Here is a 23372-nt window from a genome sequence, read left to right on the forward strand (position 1 = left end):
ACTACAATATTTACATTTTAAGCCCTACAAGAAATACAATATTTAAAACATACATACATAAATAACTATATATATTTATGCTTTAACCATACATAACACCAGCATTCACATATACACATACATAACATCAACACTCTATAACTCCGTCATGCACATATACAATCTGCTATAAAAAAATCATGTATAAAACGAAGATAGTCTGAAACTTCACCCATATATTCAAACGAATATAGAAAAATTCACACATAAACAATGTCAGATAACAAAAAGAAAGTTGTATTTCAAATATATACATACAGTTTAAAAGTTCATGAATTACAAGGAGGACAAACAATTTCAGAACCGAAGGTGCACTACGTGTAAGGACGAGACCCAAAAAATTGAGCCAATTTTTTTTCTAAATAGAGCACAGCGAAATAAATAAAATTTTTAAATCTTTAAAATCATTTTGAAAGGAACTCATCACACAACGAAAGTAAAACATTTTCAACAAAACAATGTTTCTATTGATATGTATGATAAGTTTACAAAATTTCAGTGGTAAACTTCAATAATTTCTTTACAAAATTTACACTGTAAATATTCTTGATAAAAAGCCCCAAAACGCACACAGAGTCCCAAGGAAGTAGAAGAGTCCACGATCCAGCTCCGGTATACTCGAGTTCACTGCATCTATCGTCACTAAGTCTGCCAACCCATGGGTACCTCAAAAGGCGAAATAAAGTAGGGGTGAGACACACAAAATGTCTCAACAGGTAAAACGACCACCCATCTCGAGATAGTGATCATGAATAGGTCGATAAGCCAAAACTAAACACCAACTAAGTCCAAAACTCCACACGAGTCCCAATCCTGACTCTCTGCGGGATTTGACTCGACATAACTTCTATCTCAGGAGGTAACTCTACGAATTATGCATAACCTAGATGCATGCATATGTTTTATTTCTTTCTCCATTTAAGTTCATTTTTTGTTTTCTACATAATGCACCCAAACAATTATTTAAGTTTCAATAGGAATACTATTTCTACGATGACACCACTCCTTTAGAACGTTATAGGCTCCCTGGTCTACATGGGGGTGTCTTTTCAATAAAAAGTACTTTACATATTTTATTATTAACCCCACGAAAACTCGGTTACACCAACACTAAGGTCCAAAACCTTCATTAAGGTATTCTTTTCTTTGAAAAAAGCACTACCGCTAGCATACATAGTTGGACCTCCAACAAAATAGAGTTTGTGTCCTCCTAAGCCACCGTAGTTAAGGATTGGTTCACCCTAGTGACCATGGTGAGGCCCACAACAACAACATACCACTGCCAGCTAATAAGAAGTCCATCATCAACTTAGCACATCCCACGGGGTTGGTACAAACTCACTCACAAGGTTAGTGCAAAGTCACTCAAGGTGACAAGAGGATAAAAATGTCCTCCATCCAGAAAGTCGAGTTTGATGTTAACTCTTCAAAGTCCAAACGTTCCGTTTTCGCCCTAAGCAGTAAACATTTTCACCATCTGCTATAACAGGAGCTCCCTTTGATGACCCAAACTTTACCGTCGTTTGCTGTCACCGGAGGAGCAACCTTTGTCGTCGTCTTGAGTCCAGGTTTTTGCCTTGGTTTTTAGCTTGTGTTATAACACATTGTCACCTTTTCGTTCATGTTTTGTGTTACAAAACATTCTCGGGTTCACAATCAACTGGTTCGATCATTGGTGGGTGTCATAAAGGCATTTGTCGGCCATCTCTTTTTACAGTCTTCTCTTCATTTTTGTTGTCGTTAGGCATTATGAAAGAAAGCAATGATGCACAAACATTCCAACAAGTGACATTAAGGCATCGTGAGTACCATTCCATGTCATCATGCTATCATTAAAGAACATATATCATCGTGAGTGCCATTAAAGCGTTGTTTTGTCATTACAAGTGGATCTTGTCCTTTCGATGATTGGAAACTATAAACACCCTAAATTTTTTAAGTCCATTTCAGACATCATCATTTCACAGATGTCAGTCCCCTGCAGGATGATATCAAGTCTCACCCCTAGGTTTATCCCAATTTAGAGACCAATTTACCCCTTTTAGCCAATAAAATTATCATTTTACCCCTAGGTCACCCTTAGACTTCGCGTCAGTTAGGTTTAACCAAACTCATCTCGAGTTCAAAAAAGTTAGAATGACTGTCATTTCTAACTTCTTTGAGCTCACAATGAGCAAATTCTGACCATTTCAGCTAATTTAGCTCATTTCAAGCCAAATAAGCTCACTTTAGCTTAAATCTTAACCAAACTGTCCTTGAGTCAGTCAAATCCAGTAGATATCATATCAGTAAGTTTGATCTAAGCACACCAAGAGTTTGAGTAGCTCAGTTTCAGTTCAAAATCACTTTTTCACACTCGGACATTCGTTTTAGCTCATTCGAGCTCATTTTTAGCTCGTTTGAGCTCAATACAGTCCAAATCGAGCTGACTCTAGTTGGTTGAGCTAGTGATTTACCTTCAAAATTAGTTCATCTGAGTATAACTAGCTTCTGAATCAGTTCATTCTGAGTCAGTCCAACTCAAATTAGTTCAGACCAGTTTAGTACCGTGTTTCTGCCCCTGCAGGGAGAAGACCCAAAAAAATAAAATTATCCGGGACATTGTTTCCAATAATTTCTGAACTAGGTTAAACCCCAAATTCAGACTTAGATTCATTCTTTCACCTAATATTTCATCAATATCTAAGATCGGATCCATTTCAATTCAGATATTGGATCCAATGTTGGATCTGGTGTCTAATTTCTTTCTGGACCTAGACTTTTCATATGATTTATTCAGAAATCCATATCCAGAGTCCAATTCATTATTTTAACCTAGATTATCTCATCAGATATCCAAGATCCAATCAAACCATTTCAGATCCAGTTTGGTCTGGATCCACCTTCTGATCCATTCAGAAGTTCAGTTCAATCAAATTCTGAACTCAGATTAATCTAACATCTGAGATTCAATTTCACTTCTGAGATTTTGATTCAAATCTAGATCCAACATCATTCTTTGAACTGGATCCAGATCCAAAATCCCAATTTTATTATGAATTTGGGGCTTTCTCCAATTGCAATCCATAATTTAGGGTTTGATTCCCATTTCGAATCAAATTTCCATCAGATTGAGATCCAGATCCAATCTTTTTCAAAACTTTAGATCCAGATCCTTTTCAAAACTCAAATTTTTATTCTAATTTCAAAATCAAATTTTAAATTTTTAAATTCAAAACCACCATTTTTTAAAAAACTTTTGAAAAATACCCTTGATCCAGTTCAATATTCAGTTTGGATTTCAAAATGTCAAAACAGATCTAGATCCAGTTTTAAAATCCAATTTTTATTTAAAGTCAATTAGGGATTTTTAAATTCAAATTCAAAATCCAATCTTTACCACCAATTTTAAAGAAATAATCTTTTGGATTTCAAAAATCCTTTGAAAATAACCTGGATCCAGTTTAAAATTCAATTTGGATCGTGAAATATCAAAATGAATCTAGATCCATTTTCAAAATCCAATTTTTATTCAAAATCAATTTGAGGATTTTTTAATTTCAAAATCAAAATTCAATTTTTATCCCCAATTTCAAGATAAAACTTTGAAATTTCAGAAACCAAAATCAATGTTTTGCAAAAATTCTCAAAATTTCAATTTGGATCCGATTTTGCCCAATTTGGATTTCATAAATCAAAATCGGATTTTTGAAATCCAATTATTTCTAAAAAACCATTTACATTATTCATATTTTATCTCCCTTCTTCTAAATTTTCAAAACCAAAAATCAAAAATGTTGTTTTCAAAGTGGGGTGCCATTTGGTATTTAAAAAAAAAAACAAAATAAAAATCATTTTTTAGCAAACCTTTAAAAAACCCTTTACTTTTAAAAACCCACATGAGCATCACCCCCAAGGTGATGCCATGTGTCAAATTTTCAAGAAAAACCCATTTTTGACCATTTAGAAAATTTTAAAAAGACACACATGTGCACCTTCTTGCAAGAGGGTGCCATGTGTCATTTTTTTGACAAAAGGGAACTTTTGCCCATTTACAAAATGGGAAAAGACCCACAAGGGGTTGGCACCAACCCCATGTGAGCCCCCCCCTTGCCACATAGGCACCCATGTGCAAGCAAGGGTGCCATGTGTAAAAGCTCTTCTAAAAGGGCATTTATGCCCCTTTTAAAAAAGAAAAATGCCCAAATGGGCTTGGCTTCTACTTTTTGAGAATTTTTAGTCTCATATCTAAAGTTTTGCAAAAGACAACCCCATTCCTCAACAATAAATAGACCCCTTGGGGGTCTCTCAAATGATCAAGTTGGAGTTTGAGAAATTGAGAGAACAAAAAAAAAGGTTCTTTCTTTATCTCCCCTCCTCCTCTCTCTTTCTCCTTTTTTCTCCCTTTTAGTGAAGAGTTTTCCAAAGAAGAAAACTCTCCTCCTTGGCATTTGGTGGCTCAAGCTTGAAGGTGGTGGCTGGAGCAAGGAAGAATAAGCCCAAGGTAGGCCATCTCTCTCTCTTTTTTTTATTTTCTTTCTTTTCTTTCAATTTCTCAACAATCCCTCCCTCTTCTTCTTCCCTTCTTTCTTGCATTTTTTTTTCAATTTCATGTAATAGTAATATAAATCTAGTTCAATTCCATGTAAATTTCTATTTTCTATGCTTTGATCTACTCAAATTGCTTTTTACTTTATGCATTTTCATTTTAGCCATTTAGAATTATGATTTGGTCTTCAATGGATCAAATTCTACATTCTATGGGCAAAATCAATTTCAATTTATGCCCCAATGCTTTCAATTTCAGTTTATATGCTTTCCTTTATGTTTTATATCATTTTTATTATCATCAATGATCTAGAATGATAGATCTCACGTTTTGATAATTGGATCAATCCATTTTGAGATTCTATTCCATTCAATGGTGTTGATATGATATTTTCAATTCTGACTCAATTTTGCCTTCATCATTTTGTATATAATTAGGTTTTATTTTGATCTAATGTTTTTACCACATCTTTATTAGTATGTTTTCGAGATCCACACCAAAAATCAGATCATTTTGATGTGTTTTGAACCCTCAAACAAATCAAGATTTGGACCCTACTGTTTAGCCTCGTCCGGATTTTCCCTGAAATTAGACCAACTTGTTTGAGTAATTTCTCCCTAACCAGAGATGAACTTTCAAATATGTAAAAACGAAAAATCTCCATCATTGAGTCTAGTTTCTTCATGTAAGTTTTTATTAATTTATATGATATTTTAATATCTATTTTTGGCCAAAAACCACAATTATGTTTTACTGTGTCATATTTGTGGTCTAATTTTTAGCCTATTTTGTTTCAATGATTTCTCCCTAATGGGAGATCATTTTTATAATTTGTAAAAATGATCCTTTCTATATGCATGTCTAGTTTCTTCATATAAATTATTATCCATTTATATAGAATATTTTTATTTATTATGCATTTTAAGTTGAAACCTTGCTTATTTGCAATTACAGGTATTATTTCGACTTAAAACCAACTTGTTGCCTTCATATCTCCCTAATGGGAGATCATTTTTTAGATTTGTAAAAAAGATTTTTTTTTCTTACAATATCTAATTTATGCATGTCAATTTTCATAATTTTTCATTAAGTTTTCATCTATCATTCGGATCAAAAATTAAAAACCTGTTGAAATTTCTTTCACGACTTTTATAGATTTTTTATCAACTTGATCAAATGGGATCTCTCTTATGGGAGATCATTTTCTAGATCTGTAAATTGGAGATTTCTCCTTTATATGTCTAGTTTATCTTACTAAGTTTTTAGAAATTTCTAAAAAGTTTTCATATTTGATTCTGAGCAAAAGTTGGAACACTATCATTTTACCCTTTTAAGCATTTCTCAAGCTTCATTTCAACTTGTTTTGATATGTCCTCTTTAATGAAAATTCATTTTCAAAATCTATAAAAAGGGTTTTCTTTCATTTTAGTTCTAGTTTATCTATATAAAATTTCATAATTTTTTGACATGTTTATGGATTTTCCTTTATTTTTCGGGGCAAAAATAGGCAAATCTTAGGTTTTCTTTAATTTTTTAATAATTAAAGAAAATTCATAAATGCCTACATTTATTTCTAACATGTTTGTTCATTTTGCAAGATTTTATTTTCTTTTCTTTTCAATTAATGTAATTCATTCAAGTATTGTAATAATACATTAATGAAAACATTTACTTTATACTTAGTTTAGAATGAATGAGCATCTTAGTTTAATTTTCTTCATTTTAATATGTTGCATATTTTTTTTTATTTCTTAAAAATACTATAGAAACACGAATGTCACATGCACTCTTTAATAAAGGATAAATAATGTTAAGTAAAGTTCGTATTCACGGCCATAGTCGGGATATGAATAATACTTAAAATTGTTATTCTTTGTTAAAACATAATTCATTTTAAAAGATCATCATATTTCAAAATAAATTTTCTTTCTTTATTAGAATATAAAATAAAGATTAAATCAAAGTATATTTGTGGCCATAGTCATAAATATATAAAAAATTAATCTTGTTTTAATTCTATAAAGACACAAAAATTCATTTCATTCTTTATTGAAATTTATATAAAGATTAAAATTAGAATATGTTTGTGACCATTGTCATGAATGTAACGCCCCAAAATCTTAACCCAGATTTTTTAGGATTTTTTTTTCAATACAGCGGAAACCATTCATACCATAGGGCTAAGCATTCTAGAACATTACAGGTGGAGCAAGACCAAAACATTCTTTTCATTTCAAGATCAATGAAAATTAAGATCAGAGTCCTCACACTATTCTTGGAACAGTAAATCCAAAATCCCGATCGAAGCCTCATCCCGTCGCCACTCCTAACTCCAATTCTTCACCTGAAATTTTTAGGAATTAGACTACAGTTGTCTAAGTAGGAAATTTGTAAGTTTTAATGTGGTACATCATGAATCCAGTATGTGATATGGGTATCAAGTATGATGATTTAGTATATACCAAAAATAAACAAAGGTCTATACTATGACAATCAACAATTTATCAGAAGTTAACTGACAGGTAACATTAATAGCATCATTTATATATATCCCACCACCACAATATGAATCCACACAATTATTCAGAGAAATGCAATTATGACAATTCATAATTCAGGTACGCATTCACACCATAAGGTACATCCATTATGCATAAAGAAACATTAAACCATACCATGATGCACAATTTTAGTACAACAAGACATTTAATATACATTGAAAGTTAAACATCATGCATCCATCAAACATATAACAATTAAGGAAACATATAACATATGCATGTTCTAATGCATAGCAGGAAAATGCATGACTTATGTGTAATGCATGGATCCTCTTATTATATTTTCTTAAGTTTTCCTTTCCATAAGCATGCCCTATTAAATGCATACAATTTAAGTTCCTCTTTTTAATTATCGTTGCCCGCGGATATACTAAACGGGTACAAACCACGAAGTTAAGTAGGTTCTCAGGGTAGCTTAGCACACAATTTATATTTTATTACTGGGTTCCAACTTAGCCCTCGACCGAATCACCTTCGGAACATTAGACCTCAACATCTAATGTCGGGGACACAAGGGACACCCCACGCTCACAAGTGTCACTTCCTTGGTACAAAACAAACTCACAGTTGTGACCAACATACCACTCCCGGGTAAAGTGACAGACTCTCCCTAAAACCGTGGCCAGGAGAAAGAACCTCAAAATCGGGTTCAGGGGACCAAATTACAGCACACGGAGTTTTTGTATCCTCATAGTCTCCCCAAGACCGAAACTCTAAGATTCTCATACTCTAGATGAGATATCCCAGAATGTATATTACACTGTTCTTATTCATTATCTTTTTATTAAGAGCCAATTATTGAGTTTTGCAGTTCCACATGCAAAAACAAGGCAAAAGCTCGCATCAACCCCTGCGAGAACCATCACGAGACTCCAGCTCGTGGAAACACATCGAACAGTGCAATATAGAACAATAATATAAAGTATGATTTTTGCAATGCATTTAAACAATTAAAGAAAAAGCAAACCCAATCTCAAGGATCTCCAGGCCTGTGATGATTCATCTAGACCATCGATGCATCGTATGCAAAAATCATAACAACTTGCAATATATGCAATAATACCAACATGATTCCAAATGCAGATTCATTCATACCATTTTAACAATGTGTATGAGCTTCCACAGTCATATGCATGTGTTCACCATCCATGTGTAAGTGCTTTCATGTGATCACTTAACACACATGCATTCATCCATAATTCATAAGTACATGAGAACATTTACGCATGATTTACATGCTAAACACACATTGATTTCATGTATGCACTTTCCAAAGCCAACTTTGCAATAATATGTTAACAGGCACCAAATACCTCACATGTTGCAAACTATAAAGCATGCTGACATGTGCCAAATACATGTGCACCCACGCAAATACAAACCCAATCATAAGCATGTCATTTCTCAATCATATGCTTCCTCACTATGTGTGTTACCTACATCACATACGTGTATTAACCAATACATATCTCCTTTGAGTGTGTGAGTGTGCACATAAATTACACACGCACATCAAAAATATCACTAACCGAGCCATGATTTCATTCATAAATGCACAACCAGTACAATGAAATGCTAAGATAACATTTCACGTATTCGCCGGGCAGAAGTGTAAGTTTTTGCATAGGCTAAGGAAGATGGTCGAGCTTACCAATCCTAAACCCCCATCTTTCTAGCTAAAAAAAATAGTCAATTCAGCCCAGCCGACTAAATTCAGTCCATCTAACTAAATTCAGTCCACCCGACTAAATTCAGTCCATCCAACTAAATTCAGTCCAGCCGACTAAGAAACCAGATTGCATAACAGGGTTTCTGACTGCTGACTGTCAGCTGTTCATAACCCGATAATTCTAGACAAATCTGGACCAGATCTGTCACTCCATTTCCTAATAGAAATGACTATACAACCTGTGTAAAATTGCACCACATTCAATGTAATGGGCAATAACATTACTGGTGTGTAAAAGTGATGAGCCACTGTATAAACAGATGATAACATTGATTTTGTTCTTTCATTTTGCTCATAAAAGCATCTACCATTACACAGGCAATATCAAAGAAGAAAATATCACATTGGAACAACGCTAAAGCGTAATACTAATGACACAATATAAGAAGTAGAATTTCGTATAAAGAACATAATTCATAAGAAATTCCTATCGTCTTTGTTGCTCCAAATACACAATGAAAATGCTCATTACCCTATTGAACAAATAGTGTCAAACCCACAAGATCACCAACAAAACAATAACCATCTTCCCGTGTCTAAGTTTAACCATGACTTCTGATAATGAAGGCTTCAAATCACATTTAATAACACTAATTTCTTCGAATCTGATAGGATATATGCTTTGTATTTCAAGAACATACTAGGAATCAAGGAAATGTTGTAATTATCTATATCAGTCCAAGATCCACATTTACAACTCACATTCTGAACCAGTTTCAGAACTTATGCGGGTGCATATTCATGATCAACACCTCCAGAGAAAAAAAACATCGTACGGGAAAGCTTCGATCAACACTTCTTCTTCTTCTTTTTTCAAGATTCCGATTATAAAACACGCAAACCACCCCCACTCTCTTAACCACATTCCATTGCAAGAACCATCATCGGTTTCTAGGACAAGAAACCCCAATTTATGTTGATTGTGGGGATTTCTTTAATGTCCACCGAAATCCTCCCAATTTCTTAATAGAAATCGGAACAAAAACTAAAAACCCCCAAATTCTACACATAAAAACCAAGAATACAATTAAAAGAAACAATAATCATGACCGTAGCATTCTGATTGCAGGAAACCCTCCCCCCCCCAAAAAAAAATTCTGGGGTTATCAAATCCAAGAAATCGAAACCCCACGGCTGGGCTAACCAAAGCTTCAACCGAAATCCCAAATCAGTTTGATTTGGGATTTTCCAAGTTAGGGTTTAAGCAAGAAAACCCCAAAATCGAAAATCACGACTACCAAAAACCCCAACTCACGGGCTTGCATTTTTTGGTAGCCAAGAATCTCATCGGAGCACTCGAAAAATGAGAAAGATCATATTCCCTGCCCTTGACCGACCCAATCCCACACCGATGTCAATCGATACCTATAAAAAAAGGCACAAAATCCTACCTGTTCCTGGCAATTGGAGGAGGAGGTGGCTGACACTGCTGCAAGAAGAAGGTCACCGGCGATTCTGGTTGCAGGCGATGGCGGCAGCAGGTGGCCGGGAGGCTTGCTGATGACGGAGCTCCTGCCAGCATGAAGGGCGCGATCGGGAGGCTACTGTCGATGGTCGGCCTGTTGTTTCCACAATCGCGATGTCGGTCGAGAGGGTGATGAGAGGCAAAGGAGAGGGAGATCAAATCCGAGAGGAAGAGAGCTGAGAGGGGAGAGATCTGTTTTTCCCCCCACCTTTTAACGAGAGGTGAACCCCTCCTCTCTCCTCTGTAACCTCCTCCCCTTCCCTTCTTGAGCTCCTGCAAGAATCGTGCCCTAGGCACGATTCCTGAAATCGAGTCTCCTTTAAACAAGAAGAAAAAAAAAGTGTCGAGTCTGGGTCCGAGCCTCGTGACCCACTATGCCGGATCCACCTTTAGCGTGGATCCGGGTTAGCCCCTTTAGTGCTAGGCCAACAATGAATGTGGATCCATAACGGATTCTGGATCCATATGTTGGATCCATTTAGGTCCAACCATGGATCCAACCCCAATTAATTAATTCTCTTTTTGGATCTGGGTAACGGATCTCGGGTCCAATATGGATAAAACTACCCATCGAATTTTTTTATGGGTATTACATCCTCCCTCCCTAAAAAGAATTTCATCCTCGAAATTTCATTGCAGGATTCCCGTAGAGATCGTATTTGAGGGAATTGGTATCGACAAGGATGCACGTATGTGTGCGAGCTCCCAACATATGTTCCAACATATAAGGATCAAGACAAAACACAATGTGTTTCTATGAGAAGTTTGGAGCTAAAAGTCGGCCTAAACAAAAAATCATACATAATTTCTAAGTCTCCTTGTCCTGAATAACCTCCACGTATTCATATTGCTCAAAATGGCCTCATCTTTTCATAGAAGACCTCAGCATAACCTCAAATCAAGGTCTAGAATCTCTCACGGAGTGGCCCTTCTATCCACAAACGACGCAAACATGTCATTATCTCAAGATTTAAAATCAATAACGATCAGATTCTGTTACAACTAAAAGCCAAATCTATTGATTCATGATAAACTATCTTCATCAATTTTGGAGAATCCTCACAATTTACCATAACTCTATTAATTAAAAATTAACAAAATCTGCATCGGATCATCTGATCTGAAAAATGTACAACCTCACAGATAATCCTTTGTAGAAAATGATCCTCAACAGGTGCCAAAATAGTGATACATACCAATGACCACTTTCAAGATTGATGGCCACCAATATTGGCACAAACATACATATCACAAATAGGCATCATCACTTCATATGGCACATAAGTCATAAAATCACACCTTTCCCCAATAAGGTTCCATGAATCCTAGTTCACTATTGAACTTAAGCATATATCACATGCTTTCAAAAATTTCAATTCACGTGGCATTTCAATCCTGTCATACAGAATCATATTATCCTATGCGTCATATCATTGCCACTAGAAACATTGTATTTCCAAATTTAACCTCGAAGCATATGTAACCAAAACATGAGTTCTACACAATGTGATCTTGAATATATCAAAAATCAACTAAACCTCAAGGTACGTAACTTCTACGTAATTCGAGTTATGCACACCGGATTCAAATCATATATGCATCTAAGACATTTAGATCATTTCACCATTTCATATGCTTTGATAAGTCTGACATCATATCACATTCGATGATTTCGACGTGAAACACACGCACATGTCTACTAAGAGATTTAGTCGAATATTCATGATACACACATCAATCATGCTATGCCATTATAATAGATTCTTTCAGACAATCATCTATAATGCAATCATCTACAATATGAAACTATGTAGGCGTGAATTCACCTATATGCTAATATAAGCATCATAATAAAAAGTACCAATAATATGACTAATACAAAAATCAAAATAAATTTTACTTACAGAGCGCTTGTAGGGTGTGGCACGACTGTGATCTTTGATTCAGTGTTCCAATGCTCTGATACCATAACTGTAACGCCCCAAAATCTTAACCCAGATTTTTGAGGAATGTTTTTTTCAATACAGCGGAAACCAGTCATACCATAGAGGTAAGCATTCCAGAACATTACAGGAATGCTCCTTTTGGATCCAACCATGGATCCAACCCCAAATAATTAATTCTTTTTTTGGATCCGGGTAACGGATCCCGGGTCCAATATGGATAAAACTACCCATCAAATCTTTTTATGGGTATTACAATGAATATATTAAAGTTTTAATCTTGGTTTAATTCTATTAAAGAATGAAGTTTGATTTTAATTCCAATTTCAAATAAATTCTTTTAAACACATTCATCATTTAAGATATAATTGCATCATTATTTTCTATTTTTCCAAATTATTCAAAGTATTCTCAATTTTAAAATATTTTTCAAGTGATTTTTGAAGTTTAATTTCCATTTTGTTTTCAAAAGTAAAGTTCAAGACTATTTCAAAATTGAATTTCAATTTCAAATTTAAAATCATTTGCAAATTCAAAGTATTTCTAAAATCTAAAATAATTTTAATTTTGACTTCAATTTCTAATTTCATTCAATTTTAAATTCTATTTCAAATTTTTATTTTTACTTTTCAAATTTCAATTTTGTTTCCCTTTCCCATTTTTGAAATTTTAATTTCAACTTTTTTTTCATTTTAAATATTAACTTCAAATTCTTATTCAAATTTTAAATATTGATTTATTTCAATCTTAAAATCAATTTCAATTTTCCATTTTTGAATTTTAAATTCTAAATTTTGAATTTCATTTCAATTTCAATTTCAATTTTCTATTTCCTTCCAAAATTTAATTTCAATTTTCAATTTCATTTAAATTTCAAATTTTAAAACTCGAATTCCATTTTCAAATTCAAATGTCAATTTCAAATTTTCTATTTTCCAAATTTCAATTCTTTATTTCATTTCAATTCTCGATTTTTATTTTGAATTTCTAATTCTAAATTCCAATTTCATTCCCATAACTTCAAATTTCAATTTCTTTAGTTTAGATTTCAAATTCAATTACATTTTCAACTTTTGATTTCAATTCTTCAATTTTAAATTCAAAACTCAATTCTAAATTTCAACTTAAAACCTAATTCTGATTTTCAAATTCAATTTTAAAAGCAATAATTCCAAGTTTGATTCTGAATTCAACTCTCAATTCAAAAATCAAATTCTAAATTCAATTTTTAATCAATTCAGACTACAAATTTCTTAACTTAGAATTCAATTTCAAAATCTTCAAAATTCAAACTTTCAAATTCATTTCAATTTTCAAATCCAAATCAATTTCTGAACTTCAAAGTCATCTCTTAAAGGATACTTTCAAATCCATTTCAAAATCACTTGGAAGATTCAGATTTCTGAAAAATTATAAAAAACATACATATTCTCAAAACTTAAAATCATAGCACAAACATGATTCAATGTGCATTTTAGGACTTAGAATAATTTCTTAGACAAATTTAAGCAAGTCAAAGGCATAAATTTGATCCTTGGTTCAATTGCCCCTGGTAAAGGCGTCAGGAACGGTTGAACCTCGTACCGACGAGCAAATCTCGGCTCCCCATTTTTCCACAAATTTCAAAACAGAGGCAAGTAATTTCAAAACATCTTTATAGAAGGTCAAGTGAGACCTTGCGAGAGTTTTTCTCTTTTTCCCTTAAAAAGGAAGAAAAGAAAAAAAAAATTGCAACGACCACAGGTTTGGCGACCCTGATGGGACTCATCTTTGTCTGGTTGAATTTATGCCTTAGCCTTGTTTAAATTTTGTCTAAGTTATTATTCACAAATGTCAGTTTCATTTTCATGCAAAACTTAGGAGCCTAGACTTTGACACAACTGACATGATGCATATATGCTTAAGTATGGTTTGATAAGACCAAATTGAGAAGATTTATTCATGCTCACTTAGACTTAGGTCTGAAATACAACCCTCCTCAATCTAGGGATTGAATGCAAACAATGTATGCAAGTGTATGCTTCTTTATGATTTTCAAAATTCTATCTCTTTAGGACTTTGCATTAGAGACATCTAATATCTTGCATGTTGATCATATTTTCAAAACATCCCTACCTATATTGTCCTGGTCTTCATGTTGCTGGGCTGTCTCACTAAACCATAGTTCAGAAAAGAGCCTCACAACTGAACCACTTATTTGGGTTAATACCCCCCTGCCACGTAGTAAGGGCCATAGTCCAAAGTATATCGACAGGTGCTCAAAGTTGTTGGGAAAACCGTTACCTTAGAACCAGAGAATTATTCTTATGTCACGTACTTCAAGCTTTGGCTTGAGTATATCGGCATATCTTGATTGGATTTAGATGATCTAAACCTTAGAGCTAAGATTAAAGTCCTACAAGTTTTTTCAAATATTGCATTTAGAGTCAGCTTTTTAGGGAGTGTGGTTTGTGCATCCTTGTTTGTACGGCTTCAATTCTGTGGTGCTTATGTACTTCTTGCATTTCCTTACCCTTTTTAGAATAATTCTTCTCAAACCCTAGGTATCCCTTTCAAAATTTTCTCTCTATTTTCAAAAACCCAGGTGTATATTTTCTTCTTTCTTCATTTCTTTAGATCAATTTTCTAAAAACCCTGAAAATCCTTTTTCTAAATTCTCCTATATTTTTCAAAACTCCAGGTGATTTTCTTTCTTTTTTTCCTTTCTTTTGGATCTCAATTTTCCAACCCTATTTTGATCCTGCCTGCTATTTTTCTCAAAAATCATTCCTTTTCTCCTGGATTTTTTTATCTCTATATTTCAATCCTATTTTCAAATCTCTTCATCTTATTTTCTTCATATTTTCTAATAAATCTCTTAATCATTTCAGTGGGAAATTATTAGCCCAAAAACTTTTGTTTCTCTTTCATTATAGTTGGCGACCCCGCTTGGGTAACAAGGCATATTTTAGTTGTTTACTTCCTTTATGGGAGTAACAACGCAATTGTCATGACTTTCGTGATGACCCAACCCCTAGTAATGGAATATCTTTTTTAAATTGTCAACCTAATTCTCAAATATCTCCTTCATCATCTCTCTTTGTTCTAAATTTTCTTCAGTCTAAAACTTTCCTTATTCCGCAAAGAGCTTTGACATTGTCACAATATCGGATTAGAAGACTGCATCATCTCGGCGTGTCAGTTAGAGCAGCAATAGTGAGCAAAAGATGGATTCTCTAAGAACTATCAGAAGACAGGGTTAGGAAGACATGGAGGACATCGATCCCTATATATATCAGTTGTTCAAAAAAATGATGATCAAGATACAATCAGAGCAAGCCAGGATAAGTTCAGGAAAGAGGCCTTCCAAGGAGAAATCCAAGAGCAAGCCTGTCAGAATTGCCCAATATGAAGATATCTCGGAAGAGACGGACTCTGCAGACACATTAAATTCTAGTAGACCTAGAATGTAGAAATTTCAGACTCATAAGGCATAGGTGAGTCATTCTGCTAACCCAACTTCATATGAAATGAACTCACCCATTTTTTCTGAAGACTGGTAGAGGAATAGGTACGTTCCTATTAGAAAAAAAAATATGCTCAGACCTGACCCTGGTGGTCGGCCTGAATGTTCACGGGTTAGTAGACTTGGGCCTACTGCTGTAGCCATGGCGTCTTACTAACAATGGTGGCCCCACTTCTCTGGCATGAGCAGTTTGCGCACGTTACCAAGTGTTGAGACTATGCAAGTTTGAACCCCCCATGGTATGGTTGCATCACTAGTTGGGGTCGGCCAGACTCCAAATGCTTGTTTCTTGAGTAGTAGGCTACAGGCCGTGCAGCATGGTGACAGGTGTTGGATAAGCCAGCCATGCCGATCAGCCAACCAGCATGACCTGAGGCTCTATCGACCCTATTCGGGTTGTGTGCTGCCATGCTTTTGGTTCATAGCCAGTGTAGGGTGTTATGTTGGCTTGCGCATTGCAAACCGGAACAACACCATGTGTTGTCACTATGGGGTTTGTTGCGGTACCAGCTTGACTTTCAAATATATATATATATATATATATATATATATATATATATATATATATATATATATATATATATATATATATATATGTTCATATTTGTGTTTTTAAGAGACCTTCCTATGCCTTGTATTAGATATAGCGAGATTGCTACATGTTGATGACTCATTGCATCCCGACTATGGTCTCAAGAGTATAAAGAGATACATATAGTAACCCTCTTTGAGCGACGAAGGTTTTTATGCAAGCTTTAGATCATAAATGCTTGAATTTGAAATACCTCAATTTTTATACATATATACCCTCATTTTTAGTCGACTACCTAGATTAATATGAGAAGTCAAATGGTTTTGTTGCTATCACCGTGTACACCTACATACTTTCACGAAAGTTGTACATTGTCAAATTCGTTCCCTAAAAAGGAGGGTTTCTCGCATTTATGAATTTATCGATTTCACATGATATTTCAAATGGTATGAATAAAAATGAGAAATTCGTGACCATGCACATACTCACCTTAGGGCTCAAAACTCACCAATGTATAAGGACATTGGTGATGGCACACCTCACTATAACGCTCATGTCTAAAATGTCATAATTCGTGTACTTTCTACCTAGAGAGAGAATGTATGTAATGAGGTAGTCATAATGCCTATGGTTTTGTATGTGGTTTGTCGATAAATACATACGTGGCTATAATTGTTCAATCAATGAGAAACTACAGTGGCATGGTGGTAGACTATTATAATTATACTTGCAATACTCTCGTAATGCTCTATGACCATTTACGATATGCATGAATTTCATGATGGTTGTGTTTAAATAATTATCTCCATGTTTAGTGTCGATCGTATGTGCTCATTTTGCAAATGAATAAGATGCCCATAATGTATTCATAGTGCATGTAGTTTTGTATATGGTTGGAATAGGAAGGTTGCGACAAATGGTTCAGTGCATGAACCGCCAATATGCATATTTTTGTTACGATAGCACAAATAAGAAATTCTACAAAGGACACAATATTACAAATTGAAAGTGAGCATGTCAAATTCTTGTGATGCCATAAGGGCACCTATAATGCTGTGAGAATTTCATATAATTGAATCATGATCTCATGTTTACGTGCTAGCTGAGCTATGTGTGTTCTGCCAAAGTTTGCAAAATAAAGAACATTTTCATGCCAGGATAATGTGAAAGCTTAAACCCGAGCTTGCAGCTTTACAGAAAGCTGATAGTGCCATACGAGCACTTATGAATTGTTAAAGTGGGTTATGTCATGTTACAACACCATCAGTGGGGTACGATATGTATACCCTAGCATAAAAACAAAAGCTAAGATAATGCATATACAAGTACTTGGTTCAGGTTCGTACCAAACTACGAAAAGTTGTATTAGTGCCTATTGCACACTAAGTTAAGAAATGTGCATACCTTGAGATCACCCAGAGTATGGGTTGGGATTTTGGAAATCCCCCGTGGTGCAATGACTCACACCGAGAAATAAACAAAATATAAAATATGCATATAAAACAAGTGTGGGGTTTTGGGTACACCTGAAAGACGGTGTATGTTACTTGACCCAAACAAATAAGAATGAAAAGATATGCACACATAAAATAAAATGGTGGGATTCTGGGTATACCTGAAAGACGGTATATGTTACTGGTTTTTCGGGATACTGGGTATACCTGACAACGGTATATGTTACTGGTTTCCCAGGGCTCTGGGTATACCTGAAAGATGATGTATGTTACCGGACCCATGGTCTATCTTGGAGAGGGTAGATGGTACAAGCTCCGTGGGACAATTTTTGTTTTTGTGAGAGCGAGGCGTCTCACCCGGTCCTCAGTCCTCGGAGTTAGGGGGCCAGGACTACCAATTCGTCCTAGGTGGTAGATTCAAGTCTTCTGCAGAAGTACAGGGTGCATCCTAATTCTAGTTCTAGCCATTGGGGAGTACTCTCTCGGTCGTGAACCGTCCCCTTTGGATATCCGTACGGCTAGTCATACGGGTTATAAATTAATAAACCCCCGTGTGGTCTCGGTCCGCTACGATGTCAAATGCCTGTGCGTACCCACAGGGTAATTAACAAGATGAAACATAAAGTCAGTGCATTAAGAAAAATCTTTAAGTAGTTGCATACTGCTCGATGTTGAAATGGTTGGAGTAAGTTGTGACTCCTGTAGAGCATGATTCCAATTAGTTTTCGGTTACATGGAAATTGTGATAACTTATGAATGATGTGTTGAACGTTGATGTTTGTGCTTTATACACACTTTACATTAATTGCTTTAGCTAAGTCAGGCGTACATCCTCATTAGTTCCAAAGTTGTTATTGCTTATATAAATATGGTTCAGGCATATGATGTATCGTGCTTTGACGTTGATGGAATATATCATGAAATACTTGACTTTAGTGACCTGTACATTTATCACTTGTTAAATGGTTATTAGTTCTATCTACACATGTTGCACATATACTTGTACACGTGACATTGTGCACATTCATATGGATATTATTATGCTTCTTACTCAGACGTGGTAGTCTGACCCTTTCTAAATTAATGTTTTTCAGGAAACTGAATGACGAGCAATTGCGGTCGTCGCTACGACAGTGCCATGTGACCATATCTTCTTCGGATGTCCTGAGGAATATGACTTGTAATAAATGATTAAGTTGTAAATAATAACTTGTAGTATTTCAATGCAAGAATTTATTTTACTTAAATGCCTTGAGTCTGTGCTGCTACTTGTAACCCGCCCAAATAATTTGATGAAGGATTTAATGAAGCTTTTCCGCTGTTGTTTAGAAAAAAAAATTATTCCAAAATTTTCAAGTTAAATATTTGGAGAGTTACATGAAAGCTCTGGTGAAGAACAAGAAGCATGCTTGCCAACTCATCAAATATTCAAGAAGCAGCTCCTAGAGCCTGAATCCGTCAAAAAGCCCGAGGATCAGCTAGATATCAATCATATACAACTACAATTGGGAGAGATGAGTCGCTTAGTCAAAAACCTGCAGGCCCAATATATAGGAAAGAAGATTCACACAAGCGAGGATTTCTATGATGGTTTCGCAGAATGCACAAAATTCAAGGTGCATGCTTAAAAGACACTTGTCGCCTCATCCAAGAACATCACTAGTAACAATATCAGTCTGGAAGGCAGGAACAACAATAAAGGCAAAAGGAGAGATACTTAAAGCAGAATTACAGGCCATTTCAGTCAAGTTCTTACCCGAAATCCCTACAGAAAGAAAAAACAAAGCATGACAGTTGGGATAGCGACCGCCAGTTTACTCCTCTCGAGCAATCGCTCAAAAAAGTCCTCGAATGCATGCTTACCAAAGGACTAGTAAAGCTCCCAAAAGCCATGGACCCTCCTACAATCATGGGAAGATTCCTGAATCAGTTCTGCGAATTCCATCGAGCAGTAGGACATGACACCAACCACTGCTTCGTCTTTAAAAATATCGTTCAAGACTATATTGACAAAGATCTCCTTGATGAAAAAGAGGACCAGTCGAAAATCCCAACCAAGCTTGTCCGATCCAACTCCCAACAAAAGGCAAGTACTCGACAAAAACCAAAGCACGATGGTTGGGGTTACAATCGTAAATTTACTCCTCTAGATCAGCCTCTCGAAAAGGTTCTTGAATATATGCTAGTCAAGGGAATGGTTAAACTCCCAAAGGTTACTGATCCTTCTGTCGCCAAAGGCAAGTGAAAGAATCGATTTTGCAAGTTCCACCGAGCAATGGGGCACAATACTAAACATTGCTTCATCTTTAAAAATATTGTGTGATTGCATTGATAGAGAACTACTCATGAAAGACAAAGAGGAGAGTTAGCCAGCTCTCTCGCCTACACTTTCCCCGACCACTCAAGAGGACGATGATGTCAATGCTCTCTAGCTCCTTTCGTTTTGCTTTTGTCATTTTTAAAGAGGCAGTATAGTCCCAGTTTCTTTCCCTCCTCATGATGCCATGTCAGTCCCCAGTTACTTTTTAATATTTCAGTAATGAAGCATTAAGTTTCTTTGTATCTCTATCCAATATTTCTTTCCTTTGTTATATTGGGGCAACTTTTATTTTGAAATTTTATTTTCACTTCCAACATCTTGTATACAGATAGGACCGGACAAAATCTTTTCATCATCTATTTTTATTAAATTCCATCAAATGCCCATTATTTTTTCCTTCAGGATAAGGGACAATTCTGACATCATTCGTGTGAGCGATAGGATTACAATAGGAGTCTGTCCAAAATCATGAATTTTTGAAATTTTTTACAAAATCTCTATCATGATCACCGGGAGCTTTTTAAAGCAATGGTCTTTTTCAAAATCTTGGGTTAGGTCTTTTGTCAAAAATCAATTTTCTTCAAGATCAATCTCCAGGTTGAGTCTTTTTCCCAAAAATTGGTTTCGAATCGGTCATTTCAAATCAACCCTCGTATTGATCTTCTTTTTTAAAACTAGTTTTGAACCAGTCATTTCGAATCAACCCTCATATTGATCTTCTTTTTTCAAAATTGGTTTCAAACCAGTCATTTCAAATCAACCCTCGTGTTGATCTTCTTTTCTCCAAAACTAGTTTTGAACCAGTCATTTCGAATCAACCCTCGTGTTAATATTCTTTCTCTAAAACTGGTTTCAAACCAGCCATTTTGAATCAAGCCTCTTGTTGATCTTCTTTCTCTAAAACTGGTTTCGAACCAGTCATTTTGAATCAACCCTCATGTTGATCTTTTTTCTCCAAAACTGGTTTCGAACCTGTCATTTTGAATCAACCCTCGTGTTGATCTTCTTTCTCCAAAAACTAGTTTCAAAATGATCATTTTTCAAAATCTACCTTCGTGTTGATCATTTTTCAAAATCAACCCTCGTGTTGATCATTCTTCAAAGTCAACCTTCGTGTTGATCATTCTTCAAAATCAACCCTCGTGTTGATCATTCTTCAAAATCAACCCTTGTATTGGTCATTTTCCAAAATCAACCCTCGTGTTGATCATTTTTCAAAATCAGCTCTCGTGTTGATCATTCTTCAAAATCAACCCTCGTGTTGATCATTTTTCAAAACAACCCTTGTGTTGATCATCCTCTCAAAATTAGCTCTTGGGTTAATCCTTTCTGTCAAAAGAATTATATTTTGTTGGTCTCTTTCAAAATCAACCTTTGGGTTGATCTTCTTCTCAATAATGAATTTTTACTAGTTTTCTGAACATCTTACTTCAAAAATTCTATATGCGAGCAGGATCAAGCAAAATCTTTTCGTCAATAATTCTTCATCAATTTCCAATAATTCTCATCAATCTTCTTTATTCTCATTCAGGATAAGGGATAATCCTGAGACCATTCATAGAAGCAATGCTGCCTTGTATAATGGTCTATTTAAATTGTGAATTTTCTTGAGCCCAAAATTTTCACAAAAATATCATCACAATCATAAAAAAATCCTTAGAGCACCAATATTTTGCCAAATTCAACTTACAAGTCAAAAGCCAGACCTCGAACTGGTCATTTTCAAAATTTTCGATCATGGATCGACTCATTTTCCAAAACCAGGCCCAACACTGGTCATTCTCAAAATCTTCAATCTTAAATCGAATTCTTCTTCTAAATATCCAGTTCTGACTCGGACGATTGTTTTAAAAATGAGTTCTGACTCAGATAATTGTTTCAAAAACGAGTTTCGACTTGGACGATTGTTTTAAAAATGAGTTTTGACTCGAACGATTATTTCAAAAATGAGTTTCGACTCGACGATTGTTTCAAAAATAAGTTCCAACTCGAACGATTTTTTTAAAATGAGTTCTAACTCGGACGATTGTTTCAAAAATGAGTTCTGACTCAGATACTTGTTTCAAAATTGAGTTCTGACTCGGACGATTGTTTCAAAAAATGAGTTTTGACTCGGATGATTGTTTCAAAAGCGAGTTTCGACTCTGATGATTATTTCAAAAATGAATTCCGACTCGGACAATTGTTTCAAAAATGAGTTCTGACTCAGACGATTGTTTTAAAAACGAGTTTCGACTCAGACGATTGTTTTAAAAATGAGTTCCAACTTGGACAATTATTTTAAAAACGGGTTTTGACTAGGACGATTGTTTCAAAAATGGGTTCCGACTTAGACGATTGTTTCAAAAATGTGTTCTGACTCAGATGATTGTTTCAAAAATGAGTTTTGACTCGGATGAATGTTTAAAAAATGAGTTCTGACTCAGATGATTGTTTCAAAAATGAGTTCTGACTCGGACGACTGTTTTAAAAAATGAGTTCTGACTCGGACGATTGTTTTAAAAATGAGTTTTGACTCGGACGATTCTTTCAAAAACAAGTTCCAACTTGGACTTTCTTTTCAAAAATCTAAAAACTTCCAAGTTAAACTTTCTCCAAAATCCAGCTCTCAAGCAGGTCAAACTCCCAAATTCAATCTTGTGCTTCACAATCAGACTTTCGGGACATCGATTATATCAATCCAATTATTTTCCAATCTTCAGGTTGCAAATTCTCAATTTCTATCATTTTTCCAACCTTCAGGTGGCAAATTCTCAATTTCTATCATTTTTCTAACCTTTAGGTTCCAATTTCTCAAATTCTATCATTTCTTAACCTTCGGGTTGCAATTTCTCAAATTATATAATTTTCTTAACCTTTGTGTTGCAAATTCTCAATTTCAATCATTTTCTTCTAACCACCGGGTTGCGATTCTGCCAATGATGGTTCTTCAACTTTCGAGTTGAACCCATCTTCAAGTTGGCCCAATATCTCAATCAACTGATTTCGCTTGCATAGGACCCTTTCTAACAGGGAGAGTTTGAGGGAGCTTGTTCCTCTCAAGCAACTCATTTCTTTCTTTCGTTCGCAAGAACCCTGTTCTCTAGGGAGAGTTTGAAGGGACTCATTTCTTCGTGAACTGTTTGCAAAACAATAATTTCTTACCCTACACAAAGAAACCCTTTTCTTACAGAGAGAGCTTCGACGGAAGCTCGTTTGCTTTTGTGGCCCCCAATTTTTTTTTCATTTTAGCCTCCCCGTCATAAAGGATCCTTCTCCAGGAAGAGTGTGATGGACTCACTCCTCTATGATATATT

Source organism: Nuphar pumila, chromosome 12, assembly GCF_984573655.1.
Source record: "Nuphar pumila chromosome 12, dmNupPumi1.hap1.1, whole genome shotgun sequence".
NCBI lineage: Eukaryota > Viridiplantae > Streptophyta > Magnoliopsida > Nymphaeales > Nymphaeaceae > Nuphar > Nuphar pumila.